Source organism: Phodopus roborovskii, unplaced genomic scaffold (genome assembly GCF_943737965.1).
Source record: "Phodopus roborovskii unplaced genomic scaffold, PHOROB, whole genome shotgun sequence".
Lineage (NCBI taxonomy): Eukaryota > Metazoa > Chordata > Mammalia > Rodentia > Cricetidae > Phodopus > Phodopus roborovskii.
The window spans coordinates 36279360-36296597 of NW_026126416.1; positions in this window are offsets into that span (position 1 = coordinate 36279360).

Genomic DNA, 17238 nt, shown 5'->3' on the forward strand with positions numbered 1-17238 from the left:
ACCAACCTGTCCTTATGTCACCATAACCTGGTTTCAACACTTCAGATGCTGCTGTTCTGGGTGGGCCTCAGTGGCCAGGGGATTTGTTCCCCTACTCATTGATCCTGATAAGTGACAAGATCCTTCTTTGAGGGTGAAAAAAAATCTCCCTGTGATAGTAGGTTCCAATTCATCATGGGACATTCTTATTACTGCTGCCACCTTGTTGTAGTCTGTCATCTGAGCCCCACTGAGAGGTGAGGCCATTACCCTTCACAGGAAGGCACTGGCTATTCATCTCAGGGAGGCTGCTTCCTGACTGTAGTTTCCCTGGAAGCCGGCCAATGGGAACATCCATCGTTTACAAATTGATTCACACCGTACTGGCCAGCATTTGAAATCTGATTTTAATCTCTTCTCCCTAAGGCCTTCTGCAAAATTCCAGGTGCTCCCTCCAAGTCCTCCTTCCTGGATGTGCAGGGATTCCTCCTCAGTTGTGCTGATTTGTTTGCTGTAGTTTTATAAAAATAAATAAATCTATCTCTACCGAGTTTGTCATTCCATCCCTTATGTATTTCCAGGCTTTTCTAGGAGGCCTTCCTGTGTTTACTGATTTCAGGGTTGTGGGGATAGGCTGTCACTGGGGAAGAGTTGCTTATCATCTGGCTTCACAGCACTGGACTGCAAGCCACAGGCCACAGAGTCATGCTTTGAGTGTCTAAGCTGTTGAGCCTTGGAGCAGTTAGTTATCTTCTAGTCCTAGACCTTAGACTCCTCTTGGGGCTGAGGCCAAGCCTCACAGTCTCTGTATCAAAGTGGAGACTCTCTGGTATTTCCATACACAGCAAACCCTCAGGCATGGAAGACAAAGCCATGTTTTCTTTGTGTCAATGAATGATTTCTTTTATATTTCCCTGCACAAGGACAAAGCTACTTATAAAGTTTAATCACAACTGGTATGTAGGTCAGTTATTTAATTTATACACAATAATTAACTTATATACAAATCATATATTATGTTATATACAATGCATAATTTATGTAATATGTAATATGTATTATATATCATACAATGACACATGACATGTAATATACCATATAATATGCAACATATGACATATACTATATATAATAAAGTGTTATTTAGGTTTGGTATTAAGAACTGAAATAGCATGTGTTCTCAACTTCTAAATGAGCAGCAGCAGAAGAGATTAAGTCATGGAGTGATAGCACTGCTTACCTCACAGATATCAGAAGAATGGCAAGTATATTGGTGAAAGAATGTGGCTGCATACTATTTATGTTCTTTAGGCAAACATCTAGAATAACTGACCTTTTAAATGAATAATATTGAGATGAATCTAAATATATTTTTAAGAAATTCTCATTATCATTTAATCTCTCTTAGATTTTATTCAACATTTTTCTTGATCCTCTTTCATCATAAATATATAAATGAAAATTGATTCAGTAGTACGGACTTTTTCCAGAGAATTTGTTACCATGAAGTTTTAGGAAGAGTTACTGATGGGCCCTAATTTGTCTGTCCCTTGGCATTTGGGCAATGGTCTCTCTCAAACACACGCATGTGGTCATGGTAGCAACCTCAATCCATTTAAATGATTTTAAGTTTGAAAGTCAACCATGCATTTCCATCTGCAGAAATAACATATCTAGGGTGGTCATAAGTGTCCACCAGTTTGCAGCTGAGTCTGGTGGCAAAGGTTTTACTAACCCCAGCTACTCAAGGGACTGAAGAAGGAAGACAGATGTGAGCACCTGCGGGCTTCACTAGAGGGTCAGCTTGAGCATCACAAAGACAGCTCGCCTCAAGGAGAAAAAGTAAGGGGAAAGAAAAAGAACTAGAAATGTGGCTCAGTGGTAGAATGTTTTCTTTTTCTTTTTTTTTATGCATATAGAGTATTTTTTATTTAATTTTATATAACAAAGTCCAATTAAATGAAAACAAACATTTATACACAATATTTGGGAATTTGGGCGTCGTTCTTTCCAAACTACTTCCTGCTGGTAAGGGGCGCTGTCTTGGGGGATTCGAAGAAGATTCAGATATCCTAGCTGTAGTCTGTAGGGCTGTTTTGTCCAGCTGTTTGGAATGTAGGATCAGCTTGTACTCTGTTTCAGGCGGTCTGGTGTGATCAAACCACATTAGTCTGGAAGGAATCCACATCTTTTCATTTTCTGTGGAAACAAAAATAGAAATACTTTTCCCCAGTAACTTGTTCTTCAACTTAAATTTTGGAGTCAAAGCGTTTTTTTTTTTTTTTTTTTTTTTTTTTTATTATTATTTTACATGTCGATCCCAGTTCCCTCTCCCTCCCTCCCTCCCTCCCCCCAAGCCCTCCCTCCTTCCTTCCCTCCCTTTTGCCCTCTCTACCCTCTCCCATGCACTCTAAACACCCTCCCCTCCCAACCCCCCACCACAATACAATATGTAGGGGAATGCCATCCAGTTGGGGTCATGTAGATCTGACAGGTCCTGTGAAGTAGGGACTAGGGCTTCTCTCCTATCTCTAGAATAAGGCAGTTATCCCTCCATGGGGGATATGTTTGCAAAGTCCTTTTGTGCACCAGGGATACATCCTGGCTCCACTGTCTGAGGTCTCTTAGACTGCTCAGACCTTCTGGCTGAGACCCATATTCAGGGGGGTCCGAGTCAGACCCCTGTTGGCTTCCCAGCTATCAGTCTAGTGGCCCTTAGCTCCTCCTTGTTCAGGTAAGCTGTCTTTATGTACTTCTACCGCATGGTCTTGTCCTCTCCATCTGCTTCTGGGTTCTAGTTTGACTCAGTGTTTATGTATGGGTGTTTGCTCCTGATTTCAACAGGCATTAGTTGAGGACTCCATGGAGAAGTTAGTTGTTGATCTCACTCTCCGGGAAGGGTATTTATGATAGCCTTTCCACGGAAGCTGAGATTGTTAGTTGGGAGCAGTCTTGTAGTTCCCTCGACCTTTCTTTGTGTTCAACTTTATCTTCAAACCAATATTGGCTCCCTCTTTTATGTTCTCTCTCTCTGTCTCTGTCTCTCTCTCTCTTTCCTATTTTCCATTCCTAACCAGGCTCAATCCTCCTGGTCGCACATGCCTTCCTCTCCTCCCTCTCATTTTCTCTTACTTCTCTCTCCATTAGCTGTCCTCCCCCACTATACCTGAGGTCTGGGGGACTTGTCCCTTCCCAGTTCTGTGAGGGACTTTATATGAATCTCTTAGAATACAACTTGTATCCTAGTTCCTCTGGTGATGTGAATTATAGGCTGGTGATCATTTGATCTAGGTCTAAAATCCATATATGAGTGAGTACATACTGTGTTCCTCTTTTTGTGACTGGGTTACCTCATTCAGGATGGTTTCTTCAAGTGCCATCCACTTGCCTGCGAATTTCAAGATAGTGGTAGAATGTTTTCATGAGGCTCAGGATCAGTCTCCAGAGACAGACAGACAGACAGACAGACAGACAGACACACATGCACACAGGTATACATATTCAGACACATACAGACACTTAGATACACTCACACAGATGCACACTCACACCCATACATATATAGACCTACACATACACACAGGCATACACACAGAAACATGCAAACGTACAAACACAGAAAAGCACATAGGTATGGATATAGACACACAGACAGCACATAGACATATACAGAGATATGCACAGAAAAATACACACATTGAAACAGAAACACACAGACCTAGGCACACGCATACAGAGACACTAATAAGAAAATTTAAAAGAAAGGTTAAAATAGAAGAAAAATCTTCAAAATAAGAAAACCCAGGGAAGAAATTTTGCTAAGCTGGTTTAAGCTCTCCCCTCTGCCTTGCTACTACAAACAAGTGCATAGCAGTAATTCTAAAGAGACTTAGCAATGTGAAAACAGCTGACCCCAGTGACAAAGCTGTGTCTGGGAAAAAAAGGGGCCACGACAGGGCAGGGTGAGGATATGAATGGTCTCCATTCTTTGGGGGACAGTCCTGTGAAGGCATCGCCAGTGATCCTTTTGGTTCAGAAAGCCAATGCCCGACCCAGAAGAGAATCCAAGCCGGCAGAGAGCCTTCCTATCTTGCACTTCCAGGGTGGAGAAGGGAAGGTCTTGCATCTGACACATCCTGGGCTTCCGGGTGAAAAATTTCCGTGAATCTGAGTAAAGATAAGCAAGAAGGGGACAGTGACCGATGCTCCATCAGTGAGGGAGCGCCACTGCTGGCCGCTGCCTATCCCTCTTATCTCACCTAATGGCCGGTGCCTGCCAATGTTTATTTGGCCACTGCCATTCACCAGCTGCTTCCCTACCATGTTGTTTTTCTTCCCAGATGGCAACATGATGTTCTGCGATAAAACTGACACAAAAAACAATGCAAAATTTGTCTAAGAGAGGTTCAGCAAGCATGAGAAAAACATCTGATATCTCTTAAAGCCCGCCAAGTTCGCAGCTCACAGTGCCAGGGTAATTATGGGATGATTTGAACAGAGGCTATGCAGGGAAGCCACTTCCAAATGAATCAGGTAGCTTCCAGAAGAGTGAACGTTGGGCTCCTGGTTCCTCTGGCACCCCGACAGAATTGATAAGTGCTTGCTGAAGCTCCCCAAAGCCTCGTACATTACTGGACGCCATGCTTTACTCCATGTTGCCTAATTAATGGCTCACTATTTTACAAACTCTTTTTTATTCAATTAGGCTCTGCTTTCAATATGATAAACACACCTGCTACAAAAGTCCTGCCCATCTCTCCGAAGCATTCACTTTTCAGTTGCCTCTGCTCTCTCATTCTGTTCATCTTTGTGTGTTTTAGTTTCTGAAAATGGACCACTATTTGGGGGCTCATAAAAGAGGGGGTACCTCCCACCTTCTTTCTCTGGGTGTTTTCTCCCTTTAACCCCTACATGAGAACAGTTGCAGAGACTTAACTGTTCTCACTGATTGCAATGAGCCACAGATGTTTGAAATGGGGCATTGACTGAGTCTCATTCATACCCATCACTTTGAGACAAATCCTGCCTCTTATGTGGGCTGCCATCCTTACATTCCCTGTCAGGCCAGAATCTCAGGTGAAATGGTAGCTGCTCTTCCTCTCACTTAGCCCTTTGTGTCCTCATTTGCTTCAGAATTGGCTTCAAGGAATGTCTGCATATATAGATGACTGAGTTTTCAGTTTTACCTTTTGCTTTGTTACAGAGGTGATCCTGTGACTAGAAATAGCTTCAAGGTCTATATCCCACTTGAGAAATCTTCCCCAACCTGGTTTTCCTGTGCAATCAAGATGTTGGTAGTGAAAAATAAAGAACACTGCCAATTATCTTTGTTGACAAAGTACTATTACAGTAAACAAATTAAACTTTGCTGATTTATAAGTGGCATAATGTGGAGGTGAAATTTAAAAGCAGATATTGTATTTATTTTGCCTGGAAGACTTAAGAAACACTAACAAACACATCTGCACTCATAGGCAAAGGTTGAGCAGCAGGCACTGAGGATTTCCTGGAAAGACATGTGTTTAGCTGTACCACTAACCGACACTGAGTGGCTCAGCCTCCCATAGTCTCCAGTTCCTTTATAGAAATGGGGAAAAAATGAGTGATGGTTATGTAAAATGTCATGATAATCAAATCAGTGTAAAGGCAGAAAAGTCCTATAAATTTGTGAACCACAACACAGCTATGAATGCATTATCCATGATGTTTAGCTGAACCTTATATTTTCTAAAGACTATAACTTTCCTTCAGGAGATGTTCTTGTCTTTAATTTGATAGTTTGTTATGATGGCCTCAGAAACCCAAGGAGGAGAGGACAATGCATATTTTATGTGAATATTTGGCTTCCAAGGGCAGAGAAAAAACTCTGAATATATTAACACTTGAGGTCACACTCTAATTCAGTCTTGTAGGGAACAATGTCATTTGACACTGGAACCTTTCTGCAGGACAGAATGTTGGGAGTCTTCCAAAGTATCAAGAGCTGATCTTTCTCATATCACTTGGCTCTTCCCATTGAGGTAGAATTATTATAATGTGCATATTCTTGTTCATATTCATGTTGGTTCATAATGAAGAGTACAAGCTCAGGCTGAGGACTCTGAACATAATGGGAGGAAGGATGAATTTATAATCTATGTTTGTTGATTTTATCTTCATCTAAGGAACATGTCCTCAGCTCTGGTTTGAGTCACATATATCATATTTGTGTACCTTGGTTTTGATTCTTCATGAATATTGTAGCTTGCTTAATTAGTAGAATCCATGTTCAAACTCTGGTTTCAGCGACTGTGGAATGACATGTAGTCTTCAAATATTTAAGGTTTCCTAGATGATTTTGTGAGACTCCTAAGTTGAGAAATAGTTATTTACAAGCAAGGAATAATGAATTATCTCTCAATCCATATGCGCTTCTTAAACATTTTGCTATTGATTTGATTAAGCATGATTTTCCATTATAGAAGAGTCACACATGAACACTTCATAAGCAACTCATAATTTCTATTTATTAATTATGCATACTTTTACATTGATACAGTGAGAGAGAAAGAGAGAAAAAGAGAGAGAGAAAATGTGAGTGTATGTACAAACAGAACACTTATAGATGTCAGTTTTCTCCATCTTGTAGGTCTCATGGATAAAACTCAGTTCATCAGGCTTATACTTTATACACTAATTGTGTGTGTGTGTGTTCACAGATGGGGCACAACTTGTAGATATCAGTTTTCTTTACCTTGCGAGTCTCATGGATAACCTCAGGTCATCAGGCTTAGAGACAAATTCCTTTACCCATTGAGCCATCTGCTGGCCACTAGGCATGATGTTGAATGACCATTGGAACCGGCATTCTGTCGACAAAACATTTTTATATTTTTTGTAAGTATATATGTATAGATGCTAATCTTAATATTTTCACATGAATCATTAAGTGTGTTGCCTATTTTTTGATTGGAAAATTTTTACAATTTAAAAAAATGATGACTAATGGCAGCTATGTGGACCCCCAAATGAAAGCTCTTTGGGGGCCTAGAGGACTCATGAGACCAAAATGGTTGAGGATCATAGATCTAATTCATTGTTACATTTCTTTCAAGGTCCTTGATCTCTAAATCAAATAGATTGTTTGTATATTGAATGCGTTCCCCACTTAGACCATAGACATTCTAAGTACTTCCCTGTCAGTTCCAGAGGTGTTTGGCATAAATTATGTAGGTATTATAGGTTAAGCTATGTATCATTCATATTCATTTAATAAAGTCAGAATTCCCAGTACTTCAAAATGTAACTTTGTCTGGAAGTAGGGTTGTTAAATAGGTGATACAGTAAGATGAGCTCACAGTAGAGTACAGTATAGTGGAATATATATATATATATATATATATATATATATATATATATATGCACACCCACACACACACACACACCCACACACACAAGTGAAGACATACTGGTAGCATGGGAAAACAGCATACAAAGACTGGAGTGATGCTGTCCCTAGCTTAGGGACAATACAAAGCTCAAAGCAAGGCCTGGAACAGATCCTTTAGTGTCTTAGCTCAGAGAAACATGGTCCTGCCAATATCTAATTCTAAGGTTTCTGAACTTCAGATGCAAGACAATGAATTCCTACTTTTCTGTTGTACATTCTTGTGGGTACTTTGTCTCAGCAACCCAGGGGAAATAATTAAATTAACTTTGAATAGGTATTAGATAAATAAAAGAATCATCTCTGCTTCCTATGTACCATGTGTACATTTTCCATAGCAACCTGGTTGAGTCATGCTACAATTACTCTCTTAATGCACATGAATAAGATGAGTATTTTTTCTTTTTTAAATTTTTTCTTATTTTATATATCAATCCCAGTTCCCTCTCCCGCCCATTCTCCCATGCCACCCCCTGAAACCCCCCCCCATGTCCCATTCCCCACCCACTCCCCAGGGAGGGTGAGGCCTTCCAGGAGGGATCATCAAAATCTGTCAAGTCACTTGGGGTAGGGCCTAGGCCCTCCCTCATGTCTCTAGGCTAAGGGAGTATCCCTCCATGGGGAATGTGTTCCTGAAATCCTTTCGTGCACCAGGGATACATCCTGGTTCCACTGTTAGAGGTCCGATAGACCAACCAGGCCTTCTATCTGAGACCCACGTTCAGGAGGTCTGGGTTGGTCCTACACTGGTTTTCCCGCTATAAGTCTGGGGTCCATGAGCTCCCCCTTGTTCAGGTCAGCTATTTCTGTGGGTTTCTGCAGCCTGGTCTTGACCCCTTTGCAAGATGAGTTTTTAAATGGAGGTTTAGTTACTCGCTAAAGATCAAATCTCTTTGACATCTTAAACCAGAGCTTCTTAGCTTTAAAACTTTGTGGCTGCACACACTCATTGCATAGTTGGCATAAATGGAAACAGGATGCTGCTGTTAAAGGGCACAATGCATAGGAAGTGTCCTTATCCACATCACATGCCTGGTATCAGGAATGCTAAATATTTAATTTTCTGTTTAACTTAGGTTCTCTTTTGATCTTTGTTCATAACTTCCAGCCTGACTGAGCCCCAGAAACCTGTACTGAGAGGCAGAGGAAAAGAGTTATTTTACTTTCTTTGCTATCCTCTATCTCCCATCATTTTAAGTCAGGGTCAAGTGGTAGATTTGGGGGATAATGGCTAAACGGTTTCTTTATTAGTGGTGATTACCAATATGACTTTGTAACCTTCTGGGTGACAGGTGAAATATTTGGGGGCTGTTTTGAGACACCCCCATTGTTGCATTATACCTTTGCCAAGAACATAACCCTCTGACACACCTTGGGTCTCGATTCTTTCTACTGATGTCACCTTACCTTGGAGGTTGGCCACAACGATGCCCTTCAATGGAAAAACAGGTCCTTCTATTTTCCTTGCCTTTCTTTATGACCCAAAGGGACATTTGGCACCCTTGGTCCACAGATTCTGAGAGTACAGGCTGATCCTACTGTAGCCTCTAATCTTGCCCTTAAAAGACAACAGCTTCAGCAAGCCTTGTGTGTTTGGGCTCCCTCCAGATCAGAGGTGGTTCCAGGATCCATTTTCTGCAGACTATGGCATGCATGTTCATTTCTCTGAGAAGTTTTTCTTGAGGCCTTTCACACTCGATCTGAGTCTCTGGGGTGAGAAAAATGGCAGTTCATATGTTCCATAGTTTCTTTTCTGTTGCTGTGACAAACACTGTAACTAAAAGAAACTTGGGGAGGAAAAAGTTATTCCAGCTTATAGTTTATTGTTCATCATGAAGACAAGTCATGGCAGGAACCTGGAGGCAGGAACTGAAGTAGAGAACATGGAAGAATGTTGCGTATTGGCTTGCTCCCTACGGTTTCTTAAAAACGCCGGATTATCTGTCCTGTCCAGGGATGGCACCACCCACAGAGGGCTGGGCCCTCACATATCAATCATTAACCTTGAAAATGTTTCACAGACACAGGTCAATGTAGCTAAGACTGTTATGATCAGGGGGAAAATAATAACTCTGAATGTAAAATAAATATTAATCCTTCTAATTCAGAGACTCCCCCATTTTTAACATTTTAATCATTTAAAATAAATCACCTTCTCTAGCGATAATTCATTGTATGGCAGGCACTGCATCAGGGAAGAATAAAACCCTAAATTTATCAGCTCTTGTGCAACCTACTAGTTTAGTAGTCTGGCTTCTGCTCTAAGGGTTAACAAGTGGACAGAGCCCTAAGTAGAGGGGGGGCATGTAAAGTGACAGAGTGAAGAGGAGGATGGTTACCCATCTATCCATCTTTCTTTATTGGTATCAGTTACCAAAGTGACATTGTAACCTCCAGGGTTTCCTTGAGTCCTCTCCTGTTGCATTATTCCCTTGCAAAGGAGATGTATCAGCTAAGATGAATACCAGTGCACCAGGCATGGGCTTGTCACAGGACTAAGTGTGGACATGCAAATATGACTGGTTGTCCCACTTTTTTTAAATATAAAACTTGAAGGCACTCGGAGGCTAGTTTTGTACAAATAAATACACAACACAGATGATATGTTCTATATTAAATTAGCATTTGGATTAAACATGTTACAGTAGAAGTGAGCAGGACTGGATTACTCTACAGGTTAGTTTAGAAGTTGGGGGTAAAGCTTCAAAGCCTGCCTAGAAGATGGTGACTTCTAATGTCTGTTCATTAGGAAGCATTTGTTTTGTGTCAGGCACTCACTCCTTTTCCTCTCACCTTTAATTTCACTTCCTACCTTCACTAACCTGGTCCTCCATCTTTCCTCAAGCCAAGTTGTTATCAGATGTTTTACCTCCATCCTATTTGCTATTTGTTTTATTCTATCATTTTCAAGTTCTGTCTTGGCCTAGCTCTATAGTTCATGGAACATGCTGGATCAGCAGCATAGCACACCTACTGAGAAGCATCCTAAAGACTGTTCTAGAAAAGTAGAAGAACCAAAGGCAGTTTTCCCTTCCTGCCTCTCTCTGACTTCCCTCCCAATTATGTAATTAATCTAGATCTCATTATAGCTGTAATTTACTACATTTTGTGTGTGTGTGTGTGTGTGTGTGTGTGTGTGTGTGTGTGTGTGTGTGTGTACCCACTTCAAGTGCATGTGTGGAGATCAGAGGACAAGTTCTAGGAATTGGTTCTCATGTTGGTCTTGGGGGATCATATTCAAGTGCCACACTCACAATGTAATTTTTGGCATTACTAATTCAATGTGTATAATCTTTTTTGTGTGTGCCATAGACTCTGTAGACAGTCCAGAGAGAGCACTGGAAAAAGTAGCAAGGGAGCACTTCTCTGTTTGAAATCTTAAGACAACCTCACATCTGAGCTTAGACTTTCTGTATGCCATTAAAAGATGTGCACATATTTGATCCATTTCTTTCTCTTTATCATTAAGTTCTCTAGTAGTTTCCCCCGCCCCATGTCATGTGGTCTGCAAACAACTTTGTATCCTGATAGTCCTGTGTATCTGTACTATAAAACTACATCAGCATGGATGGAGAAGAAAATTATATCTTTTCACTAATCTCTTACTAAAATATAAGATTTCTTTCAATTAGGAATAAGTAAAAGGCTGTGTTAGTTTTAACAATATCTGTGAATTACTCATCAATAAAAAAATAGGTATTTATTTATTTGTTGCAGCCTATTATTTGGAGAATATTATTTTAAGGTGAGTGACTTTTGTTTATGCTGCATTTCTTTAACTCTGTGAAGCAGTTATTCTTTGCCTGTCTAAAACACCTGATGGTCTAAAAAAAGAGCTGAATGGCCATTAAGGATGCAGGAGCAAGGATAGCCAGGGCTGGAAGGCAGAGAGAATAAATAGAAGGAGAAACTAGGAGAACGAAGAGCAACATGATAACAAGGGGAAGAAGACATCGGGGTGCTGGCCAGCCAGCCAGCCATGTAGTAATAGTCAAAGTAAAATTACAGAAGTAAGGAGAGGAAAAAGGATAAAGGTAGTCATGATAATTAAAGATAAGGCAAGCTGGCAAGAAACAAGTCAAGCCAAGGCCAGGCATTCATAAGCAACAATAAGACTCTGAGTATGATTTATTTGGGAGCTTGCTGGTAGGCCCTTCAAAAAGCCAAAAGAGTAAAGCATCCCACAACAATGTTATTGTTGCGAAACTCTCAAAAGTTCACTTAGGTTCATTGTGATTTTGAAGTTATGGTGGTTGTTAAAGCTGTCACCACAATCCTATTTATAACAAATTTAAGAAGGCTATATGGTCACACATTTTAATTTTAAATTTAAAAAACATTTAATATACTTAAATATAATGGGTTGCTTCATAATTCTCAACTACGTCTCCTTCACTTCTTGTATTTTGTAGAAAGAGAGATTGAGACAGCAACCAAGGAGACCCCAAGTGGCTGACAGTTATTGCCAAGCACAGGGCTGGGTCTGCTTCTCACAAAGCATAATTGCTTAACTAAACATTTATGCATGATGATCAAGTACAAAGTGCTTTGGCACAGAGAGAAAATTTATACACCTGGAGCAAACTTAAAACTGTTAATAAATATATCATATTTAATCACACATTTTCTTTAATGAATATGCATTTAGGGAAAAGACTAACACATAATTTTTGCAGGAGAAATTTATCTGTTTGTCTCATGGTTTGAATATATCTCTAAGCAACTCTGTTTTGTAATTATGTATGTTCTCACTCTCTCTTCCTCCCTCCTTCTCTCTCTCTTTCTCTTTCTAACCCTGTGTGGTCTCCAAACTTATTTATGCACACACACCGGACATACACAGATAATATAGTTTAGTCTACTATGCATTAAAAAGTTACTTTTAATAATGTTATAATGTAGATATAAGTCTCTAACCAGAAATTTCTTTAAAGAAAGTACTATCTTTTCATGAATGTGACTTTTTATCCTTTAACATGTAAAAAAGAAAATTATAAAATAAAAAATTCATTAATTACTTTTGTCCCATTAGATAATGTCAGTATGTCACATTATAGCTTAGTCATCATCTTAAAATGTTACTCTAAAGAAGAGGCAAAATTTACATGTTTTAAAATCTTGTTAAAATATTTATTTTGTGTCTATGTATATATTCCTAACTAAGTTTTCTGTGCTGACCTTTTATTTTTGATCATCTCCAGAGTTCCTGCTTAAAAGCAATGTGCCTATCCTTCCCAGACTAGGGCAACTGGAATACTTACACCATTAGATATTTCTTCTAGCAAATATCAGTCAAAAGATGCATTTTTAAAAAAAAGTTCACAGATAATGAGTAGATGTGAGTGTGCCGTTCAAAAACTTACTGAAATAGTTTACTTTTACCCATTAATATTGAGGTATCTTTAGTTGGTTTTGTGTTTCATCTACTTTAAGTAGATGCCAATGACTCAGTTCTGTGAGTTGAGTGTCACTGCTTAGGGATAGTAGTGGTTAGAATTAGAAGTGTCTCATACAGACTTATGTGTCTATACTCTCATTCCCCAGAGGTTGGCATTATTACAGGTTGCTACAGAAACATCAGAGGAAGGTTGGTTGCTAGAGGGAGGCCTTTTAAGGTACAGCCCAGCCCTGGCTCCAATCCAGTTCTTTCTGTTTCTTGGTCTGCCACCAAGAGAAAAGATAGTAAGAGCAAGCCCCTGTTGCCATGGGCAGGGACTGTTGTGGTCTGCCTCTCTGTCATGATGAACTGAAATGCCCTGAGAAGGATCAGCTCCCTCCCCCCCTAAAAATCCCTTTTTTCCATACCTTGATTTTTGTCAGGTATTTTGTCATAGTGACAAGAGAAGCAACTGATTAGAGGTGCCATTGCTGCCTTGGTAAATTTGACCATGTGGTTGTCTCACGGGCCTCTGTAGTCACTTTGCAGGAAGAATATGAAAAAATTTAGATATTGGCTAGGAAAGTCCCAGTACACTGTGAGCAGAGGTTAACTGGTCATTTTGGTGGAAATCCGGGAGATCAGAATGCTGATAGAAATGTGACAATGAAGACCCGGATCATGAACTTTCAGATGGGTGCAAAGAAATTGGATTAGAAACAATTCATGTTACATCTTAAAAAAAAGAAAAAAAATATAGCTGCATTTTTTTTTTCTCATGTTCTGAAAACCTGAGTGAGGCTGTATTCAAAAGCAACAGACTAATTTATTTGACACAGGACATTTCAAGCAAATTGAATTCAGGCTGTGGAATAATTATTATTCACTACTTTTAGCCAGATGTTATATTAAGAAGCTAAAGCAGGAAGATGTGACAAATGTATACTTCATCAGGGGAAGGAACACTAACCCATTAAAGTTGTGGACAAGGCAGATGTGGCACTTCAGGGAAACCCAGAACTTGGCATTGGGATGATAGGGAAGTTACCTAGAGGGCCATAGCTACTCATGGAAGGCTCTAGGTTTTAAAAATTAAAATTCCATTGAAAAAGTCCTTTTAAAAGAGACTGCCTAAGATTGCAAACATCATGGGTTCTTTGCTCCAACGGGCTGCCTGGGAAGCCAGACACTCAGATATTACTGTTGTCCTACTGGTGCTGCTCACAATGTATTGACATTGCAGCCATGCTGAATGCTAGCGTTAGGGGTTCATGGAGGCTTATGCTAAGGTTCAAAAACAAACAAACAAACAAACAAACAAACAAAAACAAAAACAAAAACAAAAACAAAAACAAAAAACCAAACCAAACCAAACCAAATCAAAGACTTCTGTGTAGACAAGCAATGCATAGCACAGCTAGACACTTTGCATAGAGCCCTCAGGGATATTCCTTGTGAATCTGTGAAGACGAAGACAGAGTTGCAGCGTCTGTTGGAGCTTCACAGAGCCTGAAACATCCACCACGGAAAGCAGCAGCTCAACAGAAGCCTTGTTTGCTGCATATGGCAGAGCTGACCAATCCCACTGTCACCACACGATGTCACCATTGGCTTAGGGTTCTGGACAGGGATGCAGAATTCAATGTTGGATCTGCCAGATTTTGGTCTTGTTTTGGTCTGATCCCCGGATATCATTCTTTTCTAAAGCTGTTGTATACTGGATGCATAGGAGCATTTATTTATTTATTTATTTATTTATTTATTTATTTATTTATAGTTTACAGGCACTCAGTTAAGAGTTTGCCTCTACTCCAAGTGAAAACTACCATTTAATATTACTGGGGTTGAGGACTCTTTAATTTTCATAGAATGAATTTTGCACCACAAAATGCACCTGAGACCATGAAGGCTGAGACAAAATGTTATGATTTTAATGTAAAATGTCCTGTACAGGCTCTTGTACTTGAATACTCCTGTCAAATCTAGGATACCCTGCTCACTATTGAACTGAAAAAAAAAAAAAAAAAAAAAAAAAAAAAAAAAGCCTGCCAAAGCAATGGATGGGGCAAATAAATAAATATGGACTTTGTGTTTGTTACTTTTCTCATCATCACTGTGACAAAGTCCCTGACAGGAGTCACATAAGAAAGGGATGACTTATTTTCAGCTCACAGTTTCAGGGGATTTTATTCCATCCTGGTGAAGGGAAGGCAGTCATTGGAGCAGGGTGTCCTAGATTTGACAGGTGTTCAGTAAATGCCAACTCACGGCAGAGTGTGACATTATTGGATTCAGTCATGCTGATCTTCATCACTCTTTAGGAATCACAGCCAATAAAACATAATTTTGTCACCTGGATAGCTCTTAAGGGCTGGTAGTATGCTCCCCTTCACTCTATAATTTCAGAAATTCTCAGGAAAGACGCGCTATAACATCTGAAGAATGTGTCATACATAAGAAACTTCACTGTATATTTTCAGGGAAGCATCTGTCCTTGCACCATGTCAGCAGCTGGATTAAATGGAAGGATGAAGCTGATAGCCAGGCATTAAAATATTTAATTTAGAATCCTGCTCAAGCTAGGTGTTGGTGGCACACGCCTTTAATCTGAGCAACTTGGGAGGTAGAGGCAGGCAAATCTCTGTGAGTTCAAGACCAGCATGGTCTACAGAGCTAATTCCAGGACTGTCTCCAAAGCTACACAGAGAAACCCTGCCTCAAAAACATAAACAAACAAACAAAAAACAAAAACAGAAAAAAAGAGGGTCAAAACCAGGCTGGAGAAACCTACAGAAACTGATGATCTGAACAAGGGGGAGCTCATGGACTCCAGTCTGATAGCTAGGAAACCAGCATAGGACAGACCCAGACTCCCTGAACGTGGGTGTTAGTTAGGAAGACTGGGAAGTCTATGGGGCCTCTGGTAGTGGATCAGTATTTATCCCTAGTATATGAATGGGCTTTGGGAGCCCATTCCACAGAGGGATACTCTCTCAGTCTAGACACATGGGGGAGGCCCTGGGACCTCCTCCAAATTATATGACAGACTTTGAAGACTCCCCACGGAAGCACTCCCTGGGAAGCAGAAAGGGGATGGGATGGGAACTGATGGGGAGGGGGGACAAGGGAGAATGCAGGAACTGGGATTGACATGCTTGTTTCAAATTTAAATAAAAAAATCATTAAAAAAAAAAAAAAGAATCCTGCTCAAGACATGTTGAAATGACTCAAAGGAAGCAGTTACGTGACAACTTAGGGATTCACTTTTGTCTTAGCAGCTTTTGAATTTATTACCTAAACATAACTGACTTCATAGCTCTTTGATGAGGTAGAAGGCTGAGAGTGACAACTAGCTGTCCCAGTTGGCTTTTGTCAACTTGACACAAGTTAGAGTGGTCTGAGAAGAGGAGCCTCAGTTGAGAGAAGGTCACCATAAGATTGGCCTGGAAACAAGTCTGGAAGGCAGTTTCTTAATCAATGATTATTGTGGGAGGGGCCAACCCACTGTGGATGGTACCACCCTCGAGTAGGTATCCCAGGTTGCATAACAGGGAGACTAAACAAGCCATGGAGTGCAAGCCAGTACTTGCCATTCCTCCACAACTTTAGCTTCAGCTCCCATCCCAGTTCCTGCCTTGTTCTCTTCATGATGGGCTATAAAAGTCATATGAAATAAACCCTTGCATCCCCAAGTTGCTTTTGGTCATTGTGTTTATTACAGCAACAGAAACCCGATTAACACACCAACAGAATAGATATTAAGCTTTGATTTTGAAAAGCACATGTTACCCTATTGGATTCTTCCTGCCTGCCATTCTTAAATTCCAAACTACCATGGCATCATGAAAAGTTTACCAGCAAATTAGAACAAAATAGATTGAAAAAAAAATTTCCAAGATGATACAAGAGGACATACAGACCAAATGACTTCTACAGCATCCCATGATCTTTCAGTCACTGTAGAACCCTAGCTACAAGTAAAGCTCTATGGTGGGTTCTGGGGTTGCAAAGATAGACAAGGCATAGACCATGCCCTAGGACTTAATAAGGCATTCAGGAATAGCTAACCATAACACAGTACAGAATGAAATAAATGCTAAATGCAGAGAGAAGAGGACAATAACCATTGGCCACAACCTGCCCTTGGAGACAGCTTAGAAGACAGAACTCTCTGTGCTTTCTGACAAATTGCTATTAAAATCCAGCATTCAGCTTGAGAGGGTTAAGGATGGCCCTTGTTTGCCAAGTAGGCTTGAGAGATGTATAATGAAACTCATTTAATGAGGCTTTCTGAAAGCAGAAGTGCTTTGACTAGAGGCAACTTCCATTTGTCTAGTCATCATTGTGGTTTGCTCATAAGTAAAAGGGCTTTGTTGTAAACACATTCTTTTTCAGGGGCCTCCTCTGACAATGGAAGGAGCTTGCAGTGTTCTCTGCTGGCCAAAAGAGGGCACTT